We start from the raw sequence: 19,298 nt of genomic DNA on the forward strand, positions 1-19,298 counted from the left end.
ACTTTGGATGGTGTATCATTACACCCAGTCACTACAAAGATACAGGCGTCCTTCTTAACTCAGTTGCCAGAGAGGAAGGAAACCACTCAGGGATTTCACCATGAGGCCAATGGTGACTTTAAAATAGTTACAGAGTTTAATGGCTATGATAGCAGAAAACTGAGAATGGATCAACAACATTGCAGTTACTCCACAATACTAACCTAATAGACAGAGTGAAAAGAAGGAGGCCTGTACAGAATACAAATATTCCTGTTTGCAACAATGGACTAAATTAATTCTGCAAAAAATGTGGTAAAGCAATGCAAATGTTGTCCTTAATACAAAGTGTTATGTTTGGACAAATCCAATTCAACACATTATTGAGTACCACTATCTCTATATATATATATATTTGGTGGGTGTGTCATGTTATGGGTATGCTTGTAATTGTTAAGGACTGGGGAGTTTTTCAGAATAAAAAAGAAACAGAATGTTAACTAAACAGTGCCCAAATCCTAGAGGAAAAGCTGGTTCAGTTTGCTTGCCACCAGACACTGAGATGATTTAACCTTTAAGCAGGACAATAACCTAAAAAAACAAGGCCAAATCTATACTGGAGTTGCTTATCAAAAAGGCAGTGAAAGTTCCTGAGTCGCTGAGTTACTATTTTGACTTAAATCTACTTGCAAATATATGGAAAGTGTTACGGTCGTTTAGAGATGGATACCAAGGCAAAGCGTTGTGAGCGTGCATCTTTCTTTTATTGATGACACCAAAAAAAAAAAGATAAACGAACTTCAAGTTCTGTAGTGCTGGAAAGCAACAGTACAAAAACAAGATCCCACAAACTCAGGTCCCCCCCGAAGGTGCGGACTCCGGCCGCAAACCTGAACCTATAGGGGAGGGTCCGGGTGGGCATTTCATCTCGGTGGAGGCTCCGGTACAGGACGCAGACCCCGCTCCGCTTGAGGCTCCCCCCACTTCGGTGGCGCCTCTTGTGCGTGGATCTACGCCTGAGGCTCCGGCCTGGGAACCGTCACTGGAGGCTCCTGACTGGGAGCCCTCGGTGGAGGCTCTCGACTGGGGACCGTCGCTGGAGGCTCCGGACTGGGGACCGTCGCTGTAGACTGGACTGCGGATCTTCACTGGAGGCTTCGGCCATGGATCACCACTGGAGGCTTCGGGCCATGGATCATCACTGGAGGCTTCGGGCCATGGATCATCGCTGGAGGCTTCGGGCCATGGATCATCGCTGGAGGCTTCGGGCCATGGATCATCGCTGGAGGCTTCGGGCCATGGATCATCGCTGGAGGCTTCGGGCCATGGATCATCGCTGGAGGCTTCGGGCATCACTACACACCCAGGTTTGATCCCAGGCTGTGTCACAACCGACTGAGACCGGCAGTCCCAGCATCGTCCGGGTTAGGAGAGGGTTGTCCGGCGGGGCTTTACTTGGCTCATCGTGCTCTAGCGACTCCTCGTGGCGGGCTGGACACCTACAGGCTGACACTGGTCGTCAGTTGAACAGTGTTTCCTCCGACTCATTGGTGTGGCTGGATTCTGGGTTAAGTGGGTGGGTGTTAAGGAGTGTGGTTTTCGCCTCTCCTGAGCCAGTTGGGGAGTTGCAGCGATGAGACAAGATCGTAATTGGAACGCAATTGGGGAGAAAAAGGGGGTATAAACAAATACGACATATTTGGAACCAATTTAACCAATTTAATTTGTTACTTTCCAACACTCCCTCCATACTGTGCCAATATCAGTTATTTTGAAGTCTTGGTTACAATTGTTTATTTTATTTTTCTAATAGATTATCAGTTGGATAGGCTCCTTGCAAGATTTTTGTATAGCTTGTCTGTCATATGAGTTTATTTTTCTGACTCAAATAGGATTCCCTCAACATTGCTCTGATGTCCAAATGTTCTCAGGTCGTGATATAAAACTTTTAAGTTGCATATCCAAATTATTTTCACTCTCTGATTTACCTCCTGCTCTCTCGGTTTTTCCCAGGTCTTTTCCACTCCAAGCTCATATAAGTTAGCTGTTCTTGTATATTGATGTTCTGAATTATGTCATATTTTACGATTTGTGTGGACCCCATGAAGAGTAGCTCCTGCTTTAGCAACAGCTATTGGGGATTCTAATCAAATTAAACAAAATGTACAACAAATACAGCTGCATTTGTTAACACGTGTAAGAAAGAAAAAGAAAAGACAAATAACGACAAATTAACGGTGAGATAGGCAAGGTTCCAACTTCTCAACAAAAGGCTCTCCTCACACCATTTGAACAAAACGTCATTCAAACCTCTGACCAGTTCATGTAAACAACCATTTAAAGTCTCACAAAAGGAGTAAGAGATTTCTTTCAGATAGCTTGTATAATTAAGGGATCTTTGATCAATGCATCGAGTGCCAGCTGAAGTACACACACACACACAGACAAGTAAGTACTGTGCCTCCATGCCTATAGTACATAAAAACAAGCAAACAAAACCAGTTAACTACTACACGTGTCTTGGAGGCCTAAAGCCAATGGAGCCACTGGACACACAAAGAATAATGAGGCTCCTTTAGTATATTTGCCCAAGTTCTCCTTAATCCACATCACCGCAGTGCTGCAGACCTAGAGCCACAGTGCTCTGTGGATGTTGGCACACCAGTCGCCTGTACCCTGACCACCCCACTGCTCCACCCCACGACTCTCCACGTTCACCCCGCCACCCTTCTTCCCTTGCTAAACCCTCTGTTCCAGCACTGGCACCAGTCTGAACCCACTGGCACACAGGCCTATACACACACATACTTTTTCTCAGTCCTCCAGTCAGTGTGCTGGGCATCGGCTGCTGTTGGCTGGCTAGAGTAATTACCAATGTAATTAGAAACAGGAAAATGTAAACTCCCCTGTTCTGCTGATATTGAAAACATAATAACAGAGCAGAAAATAATAACACTGCACATTTCAGCGATCGGGAAAATCATATAAACCGCAACAATTTCCCATATGAAGTAGCGTCTAGCCCTTCTAAAATGTTAAAAAAGGTGAGGCGGCTACGCCGAAGTTTGAGAAATGAGAACACATAGGAGAACAAAAAGTAAAGCACAGTCTCTCTCTCTCTCACACACACACACACACACAGCAGGAAAGCGTAATTAAAGAAACTAGGCGACAAGCTCGGGGCATTCGTTCAGGGGTTCCCTTCCCTTGGTTCTCATTTCTCACAGAGCACCGGTCAAATACACCGTCCTTGAACAGACTTATCCTGTATGTAGCACCGACGCTAACTAACCCACCTATTGGTTTTCTGCTTAAACAATGAAAAATAAAGTGTCAATTTAGAAATCTCAATCTGATCATTTTCATTGTGAATAGCCACATGAGGAACCTTCCCTGACATGCAAAGGCCTGGATCAAGATCCAGAGGAGGATCCATACTGAGATATCTGATATGACGTTTCTGTGTTTATGCAGGAGCTGGGACAGATGAGGGTCTGGAAGCTGTAAGGGGGACCAATCACATGCACACACACGTGCACACACTCATGCCCCTTCAACTTCCCTCCCTCCTTCTCGCCCCAGGTTTAAAATGCCTGTGACGGTCCAAGGGAGTGTGCTCACTAGTCAGTGACCTCTCACTAGCTTCTTTGTCCAATAAGCACAAAAGAGTAATAATATTTTGGTGAGGTAGAGGATGTAAGTTAATGAGGAACATCCAGGACAAAATAAAACACACAATTTCAAATTTTCTCTCTATTTTCTCCCTCTCTTACAAACTCTTTAGTATTTCTCTCTCACTCTTATCCCCTCTCTTACTGGCTGGCTTCCTTGTTCTAAAACGCCTAATTCTGCATTTATTTCTGTCATGCCAAGGTCAAATGTAACATATGTCCAGACTGGCTTTCTTTCTTTTCTCCCAAGAATATAACTCATCATATCTATTGAAGCTGATTACGATTTCCTGTGATATTCATGCTAAGGCTGCAGTGAGTATTACACTAATGCTCCTGTTGGAAGTCTGTCCATGGAGGATAAGGCACTGGGGCTTACATCTCTCCTTTGTCTGGGATGGCTGTCTCGGTCTAGGCATTAGATTAGTATCTATCCACCTGTTCAGTATTAAGCTTGGTTCTGTTACGAGGTAGTGTGGCAGAATAGGATACACAGCCAGACGCGTGTTATGACTAACAAGAATCATCCATACCGCCCAGCATGGGACAGTGTCAGTGGCGACCTGCCATTAAAGGCAGGTGGGGCAGTTCACCACCTGTTTTGCATGTTATTTTGGCATTAATACATGTCAGTTTATTGAAAGATAAAAATGTTTTTTTTTTTTTTTTAATCATGGTCTCTTTTTTGCTTTCTTGAGTAAGGCAGCTCCAAGATGCAGGTGTTTCAGCCTAGCTCAGTGCTTTCTGTGGTGGTGGGGCAGCCAGCGGAAAATACAGAGTGTAGGGGTTGGTAATGTTCTCTAGTTGTGCCGTGGTTGGCTCAGTGTTCTGTCACTCATGGGGACACTACGTCACCGCAAACTCTATGGGGAGAATTTGAAAATTGAAGCCCCTTGGGTGCTGCCATAGATTTACATTAGAAGTGTCCATCCAAGAAGGCTCAAAGTCATTGGCCACAGATAAAATGACATCAAATCAAGTTATATCTACCATAGCTTTGATTGGACTGATCATGTCAACATCATACTTTTAAAATCTTAGCTAGCAAGCTAGACAAGCATTCATCATCATGAATCATGTCGACAATCTACTAGCAAATCTATTTCAACCCTTGTCATATGAAGAGAAATTATAGATAAAACATATCGGTGCTGATCGGCCATTGAACATAAACATTACACAACAAGATGGAAATCGCAAATTCAACAATGAGTGGTTTGGAAGGAATCATTGGCTAACTGCAAGTGTTGCAAAGCAATCAGTAGCCTACTATTCAGTGGAGGGGCTGTGTGGTCCAAGTCTGGTTTTACAGTTTTTTTCTGAAACACTAACAGGGATCCTTGAAGCACTTTCTCTGAAACCATTAACACTTGTAGCCATTGCATTTACCAAGTGTGCCAAACAGAATGCGCGTTCTCTGCTTTACACTCAGTTTGTAATTTTATGACACACTTTTTGTAAGTGAACCCGTTATCTAAAAGTGTTTTCACATGTGTCAGTGTGGAAAGGCAATTGGTGAAATTGTGTAGCAATGTAGAGACCAATGTTTACAGTTTGCTAGAAGTGTGTTATTAAATTGCAAACTGAGTGTAGAGCAGTGAGTTGTGTTTACAGTTTTGTCAAATCAGAGCTTGAGCACTTAATAGGCCACAGGTAAACATTTGATTTTGACAACAATGAAGGCCAATACTGGACAGAGAGTAAGAGGGGTGGGAACTAGAGTAGGGCGAGGAGGACAAGGATGAGGAGGTGAAGAAGTAAGAGGAGCAGCAGGAGGAGGAGAAGGAAGAGGTGAAGTAAGACGGGGGAGAAGGAGAGGACGGGAAAGAGGAAGAGGAAGGGGAGCCAGGAACACAATAACTGATGAAATCAGAGCGACTGTGGTTGACCATGTCGTCAACCATGGGATGAGCATGAGGGAGGCTGGGCAATGGGTTCAACCAAATCTGAGCCGCTATACTATTGCAGGTATCTTCCGGATATTTAGAAATGAGAACCGGTAAGTAACCATAAGTGCTGCAGTCTTACTGGTACAATAATATGTACTCTACTTTTATAATGAGAAGGATCTATCACTAAAACCATTCAAATGTTTTTGCAGAATTGCAAGAAAACCAGTATCTGGTGGAAGAGGTTGACTGTTCACCCCAGAGCAGGAGAGCCACATTGTAAATATGATCATTGCAAATAACTGCATCAGACTCAGAGAACTGCAAGACCCACATAATGGTAGATAACACCATATTCCAAAACGTCAACTGAGTGAGTCTCTGCACTGCCTCGTCTACTGAAACACAATATAATTAGGACGAAGCAGCTGTACAGAGTCCCTTTCGAAAGAAACTCAGTCCGTGTAAAACAACTGAGATATGAATATGTGCAGGTAAGCTATACTATCCTATCATTGGTACTGGATCTGGAAGTGTATGGTGCTACATCAAATTGACTGATCCCTGTCTTTTCGTACTGTGCTACATTGCTTCGTCTTGTCTCTTTCAGAGAGTCATGGAGCTAGAAGCAGATGCAGTGCATCATGAGCTAATATATGTGGACGAGGGAGGTTTCAACCTTGCAAAAACAAGGGGCCTCGGCAGAAATATAATCGGACACCGTGCCATCATCAACGTCCCGGAACAACGTGGTGGCAACATAACAATGTGTGCGGCTATTAGACAAAACGCCGTCCTTCACCATCATGCAATCCTAGCACCATACAACACGGCACACATTATCACATTTCTGGACACCCTCCATAACAGACTAATCCCTGATGACCAGGGGCCAGAGCAGCCCAGGTACGTTATCATTTGGGACAATGTTAGTTTTCACCGGGCTGCTGTGGTCTGCAATTGGTTCACAGGTCACCCACTTTCATCTCACTCAATCTCAGCCCCACCAACGCATACCACTTACCCCATCTACAGGCAATGGAGGAGGCTTGTGGAGACATGGATCAGGGGTCATGCCAGGCCTGGATACGGCACTCCAGGCGATACTTCCCACGCTGCCTAGCTCAAGACAACATCGCATGTGATGTGGGTGAAGTCTTATGGCCAGACCCACAAAGAAGGCGAGATGTAGCCTAATTTTTTTTGGTTCTTTTTTTTCTAGCACAAATATCTTGGTTTTCTTCTACTGCGCTTTTGTTGTTTGAGGAGTGTTAGAACATTTTGTGAGAAAAAAAAAACTTTTCCCCCTTATTTGTATTGATAGTGTGTTATGTTCGGAATACACATCCATACTTTACACATTTGGATACCTGTATGTGTGTTTACTACATGTATGACAACACTTTACTGCAAACTGCTATACCCTGCACACAGAAAAAGCAGAAGGGTTTCTCATGTATACTATCAGTGGGTAGTTGGTGCTTCATGTGCTTATTCAAATTATGGTTTGTGTGTACTGTATTGATGCAAAGAAAAAAAGAAAAACGTTTGAAGAGTTCTCCAATATTTGTTTGCTTTTGCAAGAGATGTATAATGTTTTGATGGTTTGGTGTAAGGTATTGTGGTTAGTTCCTAAGCAATCAGAAAAAACTGTAATAATCCTCTTAAGGATCTGCCCCTTTTTTTTCACCAAAAATGACATACCCAAATCTAACTGCCTGTAACTCAGGACCTGAAGCATAAATATGCATATTCTTGATACCATTTGAAAGGAAACACTTGAAAATGTGAAATGTAAAATTTGAAATGTGAAATGAATGTAGAGAATAACACATTAGATCTGGTAAAAGATAATACAATGAAAAAATCATGCAATTTTTTGTATTTTTTTGTACCATCATCTTTGAAATGCAAGAGAAAGGCCATAATGTATTATTCCAGCCCAGGCACAATTTAGATTTTGGCCACTAGATGGCAGCAGTGTACGTGCAACGTTTTAGACTGATCCAATGAACCATTGCATTTCTGTTCAGAATGTTGCATCAAGACTGCCCAAATGTGCCTAATTGTTTAATTAATAACTTTTCAAGTTCAAGTGCACTCTCCTCAAACAATAGCATGGTATTATTTCTGTAATAGCTACTTTAAATCGGACAGTGCAGTTAGATTAACAAGAATTGAACCTTTCTGCAAATATCAGATATGTCTTTTTCCTGAGAAATGTTCTTGTTACTTACAACCTCATGCTAATCACATTAGCCTACGTTAACTCAACCATCTCGCAGGAGACCCAACAATCCTGTAGACGTTTGGTCTCTTTTCCAAGCTTAAAAGGATAAACATTCAACGCCATTGGCCAGAAAAGGTTGAATACATTGGCCATGCTGTCAATCCAGCATGACTTCTGCTGTGCTCAAAACAACTGGAAACTCGGAACTGGGAAACCTCAGACTTCAGTGAGTTCAAGACAACTGGGAACTCTGAAAAAAAACAAGCTCCGACTGGGAAAATACATTTTAAACGGTCATCCACCTCGGACTTTACCTCGGAATATTCAGACCCTTTATTCAGTACTTTGTTGAAGCACCTTTTGCAGTGATTACAGCCTTGAGTCTTCTTGGGTTCTCTGCAGATCCTCTCAATCTCTGTCAGGCTGGATGGGGAGCATTGCTGCTCAGCTATTTTCAGGTCTCTCCAGAGATGTTCGATCGGCTTCAAGTCCGGGATCTGGCTGGGCCACTAAAGGACATTCAGAGACTTGTCTCGAAGCCACTCCTGCGTTGTATTGGCTGTGTGCTTAGGGTCATTGTCCTGTTGGAAGGCGAACCATCGCCCCAGTCTGAGGTCCTGAGCGCTCTGGAGCAGGTTTTCATCAAGAATCTCTCTGGACTTCTTCTGGACTTCTCTACTCCGTTCATCTTTCCCTTGATCCTGACTAGTCTCCCAGTCCCTGCCGCTCAAAAACAACCCACAGCATGATGCTGCCACCACCATACTTCACTGTAGGTTTCCTTCAGACATGACGCTTGGCATTCAGGCCAAATTGTTTAATCATGATTTCATCAGACCAGATAATCTTGTTTCTTAGGACTTTAGGTGCCTTTTGACAAACTCCAAGCATGCTGTCATGTGACTTTTACTGAGTGGCTTCCGTCTGGCCACTCTACCATAAAGGCCTGATTGGTGGAGTGCTACAGAGATGGTTATCCTTCTGGAAGGTTCTCCCATCTCCACAGAAGAACTCTAGAGCTCTGTCAGTGTGACCATCGGGTTCTTGGTCACCTCCCTTCTCCCCTGAGTGCTCAGTTTGGCTAGGCATCCAGCATCCTGGTCCAAGAGTCCTGGTGGTTCCAAAACATATTCTGTTTAAGAATGATGAAGGCCACTGTGTTCTTGGGGACCTTCAATTCTGCAGAAATGTTTTGGTACGCTTTCCCAGATCTGTGCCTCAACACAATCCTGTCTCGGTGCTCTACGGACAATTCCTTCGACCTCATGGCTTGGTTTTGGCTCTGACATGCACTGTCAACCGTGGCACCTTATTTAGACAGGTGTGTGTGCCTTTCCAAATCATGTCCAATCAATTGAATTTACCACAAGTGGACTCCAATCAATTTGTAGAAATATCTCAAGGATGATCAATGGAAACAGGATGCACCTGAACTCAATTTCGAATCTCATGGCAAAAGGGTCTGAATACTTATGTAAATAAGGTATTTCTGTTTAAAAACCTGTTTTCACTTTGTCATATTGGGTATCCTGTGTAGATTGATGAGGACATTTTTTTATTTAATCAATTTTAGAATATGGCTGTAATGTAACAAAATGTGGAAATATTGAAGGGCTCTGAATACTTTGCACTGTAAAATGCACTAATATATGTAATATGGCAGGGGTATATGTATACTGCAGCTAAGAAAGTAACACTAAGTGTATGTTGTGTACTAAACTGTTAGTGGCCCATGTGCCTCACCCTAATCATTTGGTCCCTTTCCCTCTAATAACTTAGCCTACTGTTCTGACTTGGTGGTGCACATGTAGTCTATAGCCTGTTTTAGAGAAATGTAATCATTGAATATTGTAAGAGCTTTCATTGCCTGCTTACATGCCCCTTTATTTATCCTACGGTTCTGACTTGGTGTACAGGGACAACACTGTCAGAACGGCCCATGTTCTGAATTCTGTTGCGGTACATTTCAAAAGTGCTTAACAAATAGTTATATTGACTACTCCCATCTTAGCTCACTCATTAATTTAATCGAAATTTCCTCTTACACACTTATTGTTCCCTTATGCAATAGTTTGTACATCTCAATTGTCAGTAGAAACCACATTTGTTTAAGCAAGTCAGCCATATCAGCTATGTTTTTTAAAAGGCAGTAAATGAGGCTGAATGAACTGTGTCGCTGTCAGACAAGGCTCCGCTGATAGCCAGGTGTAGCAGTGGTAAGGAGTAACTGAAAATAGTTCTGCTGTTGGGAGCTTTATGTAGGTCTTAAAACTTGAACATCCGCTGAATTGCAGAGCGCCAAATTCTAATTAAATTACTAAAAATATGACATTTTCATGAAATCACAAGTGCAATATAGCAAAACACAGCTTAGCTTGTTGTTAATCCACCTGGCATGTCAGATTTCATAAAAGCTTTTTGGTGAAAGCATATCAAGCGTTTATGTAAGGACATCTCTCTCAGCAGACAAAACATTACAAACAGCTAGCAGCCATGTAGATTGGCCACGAAAGTCAGAAAAGCAATTAAATGAATCGCTTACCTTTGATGATCTTCGGATGTTTGCACTCACGAGACTCACAGTTACACAATAAATGTTCATTTTGTTCCATAAAGATAATTTTTATATCCAAAATACCTCCATTTGGTTGGCGCGTTATGTTCAGAAATCCACAGGCTCGAGTGGTCACGACCGGGCAGACGAAAATTCCAAATAGTATCCGTAAAGTTCATAGACACATGTCAAAAGTTTTTTATAATCAATCCTCAGGTTGTTTTTATGTAATATGTAATCGATAATATTTGAACCGGACTGTAGCTTCTTCAATAGAAGAGAGAGAGAAAATGTCTGCTCCAAGCTGTTGCGCATGCAAAATGCTGCTGGCACCCAGCCATCCAATGACGAGATGTGATCTTTCTCGCTCATTTTTTCAAAATAAAAGCCTGAAACTATGTCTAAAGACTGTTCACAACATGTGGAAGCCATAGGAAAATGAATCTGGTTGATATCCCTTTAAATGGAGCGAAGGCAGGCAATGGAACAGAGAGCTTTCAGGAAAAAACGCACTTCCGGGTTGGATTTTCCTCAGGTTTTCGCCTGCAATATCAGCTATGTTATACTCACAGACAATATTTTGACAGTTTTGGAAACTTTAGAGTGTTTTCATCCTAATCTGACAATTATATGCATATTCTAGATTCTGGGACCTGAGAAATAGGCAGATTCATTTGGGTACCTTTTTCATCCAAACATCAAAATACTGCCCCCTACACTCAACAGGTTAATAGTTATTGGGCACTGTTTGTTACCGTTATAGTGCAATTAATGTATTATTTAGTGTTGGCTTTGCTGGCATGCATGTAAAAAAAAATCTGGGGGAGTTTGCCCCACTAAGATTTACATGCAAAAATTGCCACTGGACAGTGTAGAAGCTGAAGAAGTGTCATCCACAACAACAAACAGTATTCAACATACAGATAAAATAGTCAATTTCCCTCCTTCCTGAATACACCAACAAACAGCACCCAGCACTTCTCCGTCAACATCGCTCAGGGTTGTTTGTTTACCATATGCCGACGTGTCTATCAGTGACCGGGTGGTCAGCAGCAAGTGTGTGTGGTTTTGTTTTGGGGGGTGGGGGGCTGCTCCTGTGCCAGGTACGAGGTGTTGAAAGGTGGGTCAGACAGAGAGATACCAGTGGGTCCACTCTAACCCACTGAAGCAGATGGTCTGTCGAAAGCAGAGGAACTATTCATTGCAGGGAGGTGGAGACGAGACAGCCACAACATTTTTTGAAGACTCTCTGACAGTCCACATTTGTCCCCTTCGATTAGTATAGGTGTGCAAGGGTTAACAGGGTTATAGGGGTTACTCCAGGGCTCTTCTGAAATGGAGATACTAGGTGCATACTGTCGCACTCTTAACCCACCATTCCACAGTCTCCCCTCTTTTCCATTTCCAGGCTGTTTAGACATAATAAATACTCCTAATCTCTATCTCATTAAAGTGTCAGTGGCTGGTCCCAGTCTTAAATATAGCCGTATTAGGTGGCAAGGCTGATCCCCATGGCTGTCCCAGAGTCTGCTGCTAAAGACAGACAGGAGAGAGGAGAGAGTAACTCTGTCTCAGTAGCCCTGTAAAAAAACGACAACCCCTCTCCACTTCTGTCTGCTTTCAGACACACCGTGTTCCTGCCTTTCCCTCTTCAATATAATCAAGATTAATGGGGACTAGACATTTTTGGGGATTAGGGATGATGTCTGGATCCAATGTCTCTTCTTCATTTATGTGGTGCAGTGTCGGGGTAAGACAGAGATATGCTTTCCCACTCAGTGAAACGAGGTTACCGAATGCCAGAAAGCCCCCACAGTACACCAAAATACAGCAGCACCCCTGCTAGCGCTGATATTTGGGGAATGCAGAGGGGGTTTTGGAGGCATCTCAAGTAGCCTATCATGTTACCATAACAGGGTAATTACATGTGCTTGACTTTGATTAGTCAGAGGTGTGGGGATGTGGTGTAGTAATGAATGTAAATAAATCATAAATCATAGACAATAGAGATGTTTACCTGGGGCTTGGCCACTTTCTGAAATTCAAATTAACTGATTTGGGTGATTGGAGGTGAGAATGCAAGTTGAAGTCTAGTCACTCCACCCCCGATATGCATTTATCCCTCTAAATAGTTTAATGCACGTCCCTGTTGCCTATTCATTTCCCCCTGCACGTTATGCATTGATCATTGTCGTTTTCCCAAATGCCAAACATTATTTACAGCCCTGTTTCATTTTAAGCTTGCTAACATTGGCAGTTTATTTTGTTGAGCAAACATTTTTCTTCTACTATTCTATGTCATTTGAATCTGCCTTTTTGATTATCCGAGTGGATGCGATGTTTAAAGTCTCAATAACATTCCCAAAAACTTAGCAGGGAGAGGTTTCCTTTATCTCATGTCATCGTCGATTGTTGCCAGCATGCTGGACCTGTAGGCCTACTCCACCGTGTCTGGAGCGCACGAGGATGAGTGCCAGTATTTGTGGCCAAAACGGGTGTGCGCCCCACTCTGTTTTGTTTGAAATTAAGCCTATGTGAAACTAATTTGTGTGATAAGAGTACTCTAAATGTATGATGAAAATGTGTTTACCCAGTGTATGGTCTAGACAACTTATTATGATAATTGTGTGTTATGGGATTGTGCTAGTTTGTATATTTTTAAATATGTAATTAGATTGTGGGACACATTGGTATAGTGGCTGGGTCCAAATATATATATACCTGTGTTTTGCTGTTATCTGGCCTTTACCAGTGTTGAAATAAGTTCCTCATGGGGAGGCTGGTCAGGTCCTGGTAGGCCCCACATGTATTGGCAGGAATGCCTATTTAGGCCTAATCCATAAAATTATTTTGTGTGTATTTTTTGTTTGTTTTGACTGTTGTTTTGAATATTTTCCAAAATAATTTTGCCAAGATTAATTTTGTATCACCTCATTTAACAAACCTACACCTGATTTTGCACGTTAACGTGCGCTAACCCCATTCTGTACAAATGTGCGCAACCGCGACATTCAAACAAGGCTGCAAAGAAAATTTATGGGACTGTAGCGACTGTGTTGACATCAAAATCTGGGGTGTGAACTACGTTTCTATCCAAGCGTTGATTGACATGGTAATGGCTCTATAGTATTGGAAAAAACGGACCCCTCCGACGCTGTCGTGACGTGCCATGGCATAACGTACAGCACGCATAAAGCAACTCATTCTGCCTTACAGCCTCTCTCCACCAGGTGGAGCACTTCTCTCACTGTTTAAAAACAATAAAGGGACAGGGACAGGGTAAGGTGGGGATACCTAGTCATTTTTTGTATCATCACTGCAAGCTATCATGACTCTCAAAAGCCGCTGTTTACTTCTGAAGATCACTTTAGCACCGCCCTAAAAATCTGATTAAAATTCGACACAAACCTTCATATAGGTATGTAATGACACATTATATAAACTCTTTATAGTGTTTTATTTACATTTTAAATGCGATAAGGTGATAAGTTGGACAGATCGAGTGAAAAAAGCCGTTTCCCCACACGACATCCCTCCTTCTCACTACACTAGGTTTTGCTTCCCCATCCGATGGAGCTTATTGCCTTCAAGAATCATGCAGAGATGGGGCATCATGAAGGGTCTCATCATTGATTTTGTTGGAAAGGGGAGAAATTGTGCTTTACAATGGTATTGATATTACAGTTGATCTGGAAGTATTACGTTTTTTGAGTGCTAATATAAGGTCAATTGTACGGACCAGCACAATGTACAAAAAGTTAGTTAGTTCACATGACCCTTTTTACACAGTCACAAATACAGTATGTCTATACTCATAGGAAACACCTTCATAAACATATAAACACATTTATATGATAAGAGGGAGACTAATCAAAGGAAAGTTGCTCAACTTGACAAACAAGGGGAAAACTGTGACTAAGAGCAATGAGGAAAAGGGTCTGTAGCTTCTGTAACCTAATGGGCTTCTCTCGCCGCATTGAACCACGTTTGACCTCTAGACCCCTGTCCTGCACTTACTTTTAGGTCACAGAGAATGGAGTCACTAAGAACACAAAACACCATGCCGTGAAGGTATGTTTCCACTTTAGCAACGATTGTATTTTCTACTCACATATCTAATAGAACAACATCAGCACTCACATTAGTTTTACAATTATTTCCATGTGTTTTTGGTTGGCCTACAGAAGTGTTTAACATAGAGGGGACAGAGCAGGTCATTAACACATGGATAGTGCTCTCAGATGTAGCCTCTAGCACCCTGCCCCAGTGCCCCTATTTTGGGGGGTTAGACCTTGCAGCCCTGTGGGAGACTCCTGACTGTTACAGGCCCACACCCTCACCTTGGACCTTGCCATAGGCAGGTTTGTAACTGTTGTACAATTTTCAATCTCATCTCTCCTTCAAGCTTGCTATCCAAATGTGCTAAAATATGCTAATTTCCAATAATAAAGTGTTAAGTTATTAACATGAATGATCATGAATTGACAGATCGGTTAATGAGGGAAATGTGCAATATTTTTACTAAGTTATTGCCCACTCCGTGACAAGGATCCCCTAATATGATTACGTCAGAGGCTCATGCAAAGTGAGTAACAAGCACCAATTTATGCTTTGGCCAATGGCGCCATCTACTGCATACATGAGACTACTGGCATTCAACCAAGAACCAAGGCAGAAATAAGGTCGCTATTATACGATCCGATGCAAAATAACGTGCTATGAGATGCCATCCACGTCATATGGCTTCTCTTCAAGTTTATCAGTAATAGGCACATGGTCAATCAAAACATTTCAGGTGTTCCACAAACTCAAGTTTATTGGTCACAGAGGAGGGTTCCATGTACCATGCGCTGTCGATTACACACATGCAGGGTCCCCTGTGCAACTGTCCACTTTCACTGCTGTTTATTAAACGTTTTTATACCCGTGTTGTGGGTGTCTGGCAAATATGCTTTTCGGTATTATGATCGATATGCATAATGGAAAATATGCATACGGTGAAATGTTTGATACATCCGATTCAATAAATTCGCATAGACATCATCTGCCCATGGACGGCCACGTGCGGCCCAAGTGCGTAATAACAAGGCCCGTGACTGATAATAATTGCCTCCAAATGAGGGGATCATCATTTTGTAGCAGATGACTTTGAATTGATGAAATACATTGTAAGTGGAAGCCCCATTGATCAGTGAGATGATTTTAAGAATTTGTTTTCTTCATCACCGTTGATTGAAGACAATCCACGAATCATTTAAAATGCGTATACACAGATCATTGGATTTGGTGACACCTCCATTCATTAGTACGTCATCCTGTGAGTCAATCAACAGACAACGCCCAAACGGAGAGTCCGGCGTAGGGACAAGTAAAACCTCCGTTTTCATTTACGTCATAGGTTTGTGTACTCTCGTTCATTTGAGGGCCAACTGGCCTCAATACAGATAACTGAAAACACACTACAGAAATCAGCGAGAATATACTGAGAAAAAAAGTTGTCTTCTAGTTCATGATGCGAGGACGTCATGTCATATTTTTGCTACTCGCAGCGTGAATAATCTAAACCATAGGATATCTTAAAATGAAGGTATAATGTGAGAGATCAACCGGCCTAGTTATTTACTTATCGCGTCGTGTCTTATCAAGTTTAGTTTTCAATTTCCATTCGATTTCATAACAATGTAATAATGTATCTTTTGTGAAAAGGGAAAGAGGTTGGGTCAGACGAATAGGTCAAATTACCCTCTTATTTGGGCCAACCTGCAATCTGTTGGTCAAATGATTAATTGTCTGTTTGGGGGGTGCTGCTTCAGTATTTAAATCCGTTATACATTCATTCATAGAGCTCCAATGGTCCAATCGTCCATCACACTCAGGACAGTGCCTACCAACAGCGGTGATAGCTTAATCACTGACCCATAACCATTCGGGCTCAGTAGGCTATCGCTTGAATAATATTACAAGCATTATGCGTCTGTCTCGTCCCCATCTTACAGCGTAGAACCGTGGCCATGTTTAACTATATCATTAGACGAAGAATCCAGCGAAACTGTTGGGAAAGACAACCGTTTGGATATAATAAAGTCGGCTAAGAAGATAGGACGAATTGATAAATCCTTCGGATTTGCCTCAGAGTTCTACAATGTCTCATTAAAAAGGCACCCCAGATCATGCTGGACTTGTTCAACGCAGTGGAACAGTGGAATCCCGGGAACCAGGAACATTTTGAGGGCAATGTGGTGCGGAGCTTCGAGGACAGAGGTGCGTTATCAACAAACGCATACTTACGCACGGCTGATGTTACTTTTGTGCCCAAGCATGTTTGAAAATAGTGAAGAAAAAAATACTTAAAATTATCTTAAAGGGGAAAACTTGCAGACTTGTTATTTTAACACAATTCATTATATTTATTTTTATGCATGTTGATGGAAGGTGTAATTCCTTAAATGTATTCTCATTTGGTAGAGATTAGAGCATGATCTATGTATAATTTCACTGGTTCAGGCAAAAACAACGACTTTTCCTTGGGAAGTCATATGGATCCCATTTCTACAAGGTTAGTTGGAAATATAGACTTTTAACCGTGTTGAAAAAACTCGATATAATTAGTGTACTGTTTAGCCTAATGCATGTTTTGCGCACAGGTAGACCTCTATGAGGTGTTAGACAGCAGAGCGAAACCTTGGAGATGGAATCTAATCACGCCAAGACTGTTGCCTTTATACACTCAGGGATGGAAAGTCTTCAACGTCACACAAACGGTAAGAATATCGCGTCACGTTTTATCTCAGCAAATCATATTTAAACTTGACTTTTTCAATATTTTAATCACATATTTTGTTTCCCCAATGACAGGTGTCCAAGTGGATTTGCAGGATTCGCAACAGCGAGGAGAATAATGGAATTCAGGTTGGTATTACACTGCCATCGGGTAAATGGATTGAGTCAGTCCTGCCGTCTTCTGAGAGACAGGGAGAATCACCCGAGGAGAATGCCTACCTACAGTAGTTATATTCTCAGGCGATGGAAGATGCTCGACCACTAATCGATCACTAACTCAAGGTAAACTAGCTGGTCAGAATTTCATTTTTTTTTTTTACATAAATTCAGACACAGAACAACTGTGGGGTACATAATTAATGACACCCTTGATAAAGATGAGCAACATAATACAAATACTGAGCTATATTGTATGCACCCCTTTGGCTAAAATGTCCTGGTACTTGGTGAAGAGTATCTAGTGTATGTTCATTATGGACCCCACTATGTGCAAAGCCTACAGACCTTCAACCTCACATCAATAGATTTAAAAAATAAAAATCTAAAAAAGATGAATAGTCATCATCCCTCCTCTCGTCCTTTGGACGTAGCCTGCTCGGTGTAGCTCATCCAGCTCTCCGTCTGGTAGTACATCTGAGTCGGCGCTTAGTTACAGGGCAGCCGCAGCAATACATAGTCAGCTGGGCGGGGTGCCGCTTCCACGTGCACCAGGGGTCTCAATCATGTCGTGGACATTGGGAGCTGCGCCAGTTGCCAGTGGCCACACCGGAGTCCAGCAGTTCCTTAATTGTCTTCTGGATGTCTTTATTAAGGCACTTTGCAAGGGTCTCTGAAGATACACTGGGTCCACTGCAGGTGGCAGTGTGACCTCAAAGCTCCAATCCTCAGGTCCGGTTCTCTTCTCCAAGTTGATGCAGTGGGTGTCCATGTCTGATGGATTTATGAAGACAATTCGCAATGGCGTACTTTTATAGGTTTTGGAGTCATTTGCACCATAATGGAACGCCAAATGACCTCATATTTTTCGACCACGTTAACTTTTGTAGCTGTCTTTCATTTTGTTCATTACATGTTTTATAATCTGGTGTGCAATTTAATAATGTGCCTATGACTATTTGCAGGTCTGAATGAAACAAACAGGGATAATTACATTTTGAAAATAAATGTTTCTCTGATTCTTAGCTATGAATTGGACTTAGTTCATCATAGAACGTTTAGCCCAGACATTTCTACAACCATATTGCTCGGCTGTCAATTATCAAATTATATTCTTAGAAATTTGGAAGTTTGCTGTTGTAACCGTCAAAGATTATTACAATTCTGATATTTATTTCTCATTTACATTTTTGTCGGACATTTCAGCCACGCCACAACACCTGACAGTCCGAAGGTATCGCCTCAAGACAGCAGGAGCAGGCGGAAATGCGCAGCACCAAGTTATCCCCGCTGCCGCCCCATGTCATGCCAGCGGATCCCCCTCTTTGTGGACTTCGAGGTAATCGGCTGGGCTGGCTGGATCATTTCTCCACGGGGTTACAATGCTTACTACTGCAAGAGCTCCTGTCCGTTCCACGAATGATCCGTGCCACGAATCACGCGACTGTGCAGTCTGTCATGCACGCTCTAAAGCTCTCCAATGAGGAGGAAAACGTGGTTCTGAAACAGTATGACGATATGGTTTCGTTTTGAACAGCTTTCAGAAATCTTGGTTGAATTGAAAATATTAACATTATGTCCAGTGATTCAGGTATAAATGTATGTTTTTGTAAGAAATAAAAGTTGGTTGTTGCAATTGAACATGTTTGTATTGATATTTGATAAGGCTTTGAGGCCGTACAATGGCAGTAGGCCTTAATGGAAGTCCCCGTGTCACCGACCAAGGTGCTGAAATTAAGCGTCCGGTTGGTTTATAATTGCCCTGAAAGATAAACCTTTTACAATTAGAGTTTATTGCTATATTACGAATGCTGGCCTTCTTTTCAAGCACGTGCATTATCAACATATTTTTGTGTCATGGTTGTCATAATGAGGGGGCGACCCAATGGGCTCACATTTTTGTTTCTGCCTTAGCACTACCGATGTAGGATCTTCATTTGATCACCCTGTCGCAGAATAACTTTCCTTTAAAATGTATAGATTTTAGAGGTTGACAAATGTATGAACCCCTGCAAAAATGTCCATTATAATCCACATAA

At 42.2% G+C, this 19,298-nt stretch overlaps 1 long non-coding RNA gene across 1 annotated transcript; it reads left to right on the plus strand.

Moving 5' to 3' along the window:
- The first annotated feature begins 17,602 nt into the window (after positions 1-17,602).
- On the plus strand, positions 17,603-18,900 carry LOC116357487 (uncharacterized). Its single transcript, XR_004205495.1, has 2 exons — positions 17,603-17,991; positions 18,466-18,900. It is a non-coding gene; the product is annotated as an uncharacterized LOC116357487 (long non-coding RNA).
- Positions 18,901-19,298: the final 398 nt, after the last annotated feature.

Source organism: Oncorhynchus kisutch, linkage group LG25 (assembly GCF_002021735.2).
Source record: "Oncorhynchus kisutch isolate 150728-3 linkage group LG25, Okis_V2, whole genome shotgun sequence".
NCBI lineage: Eukaryota > Metazoa > Chordata > Actinopteri > Salmoniformes > Salmonidae > Oncorhynchus > Oncorhynchus kisutch.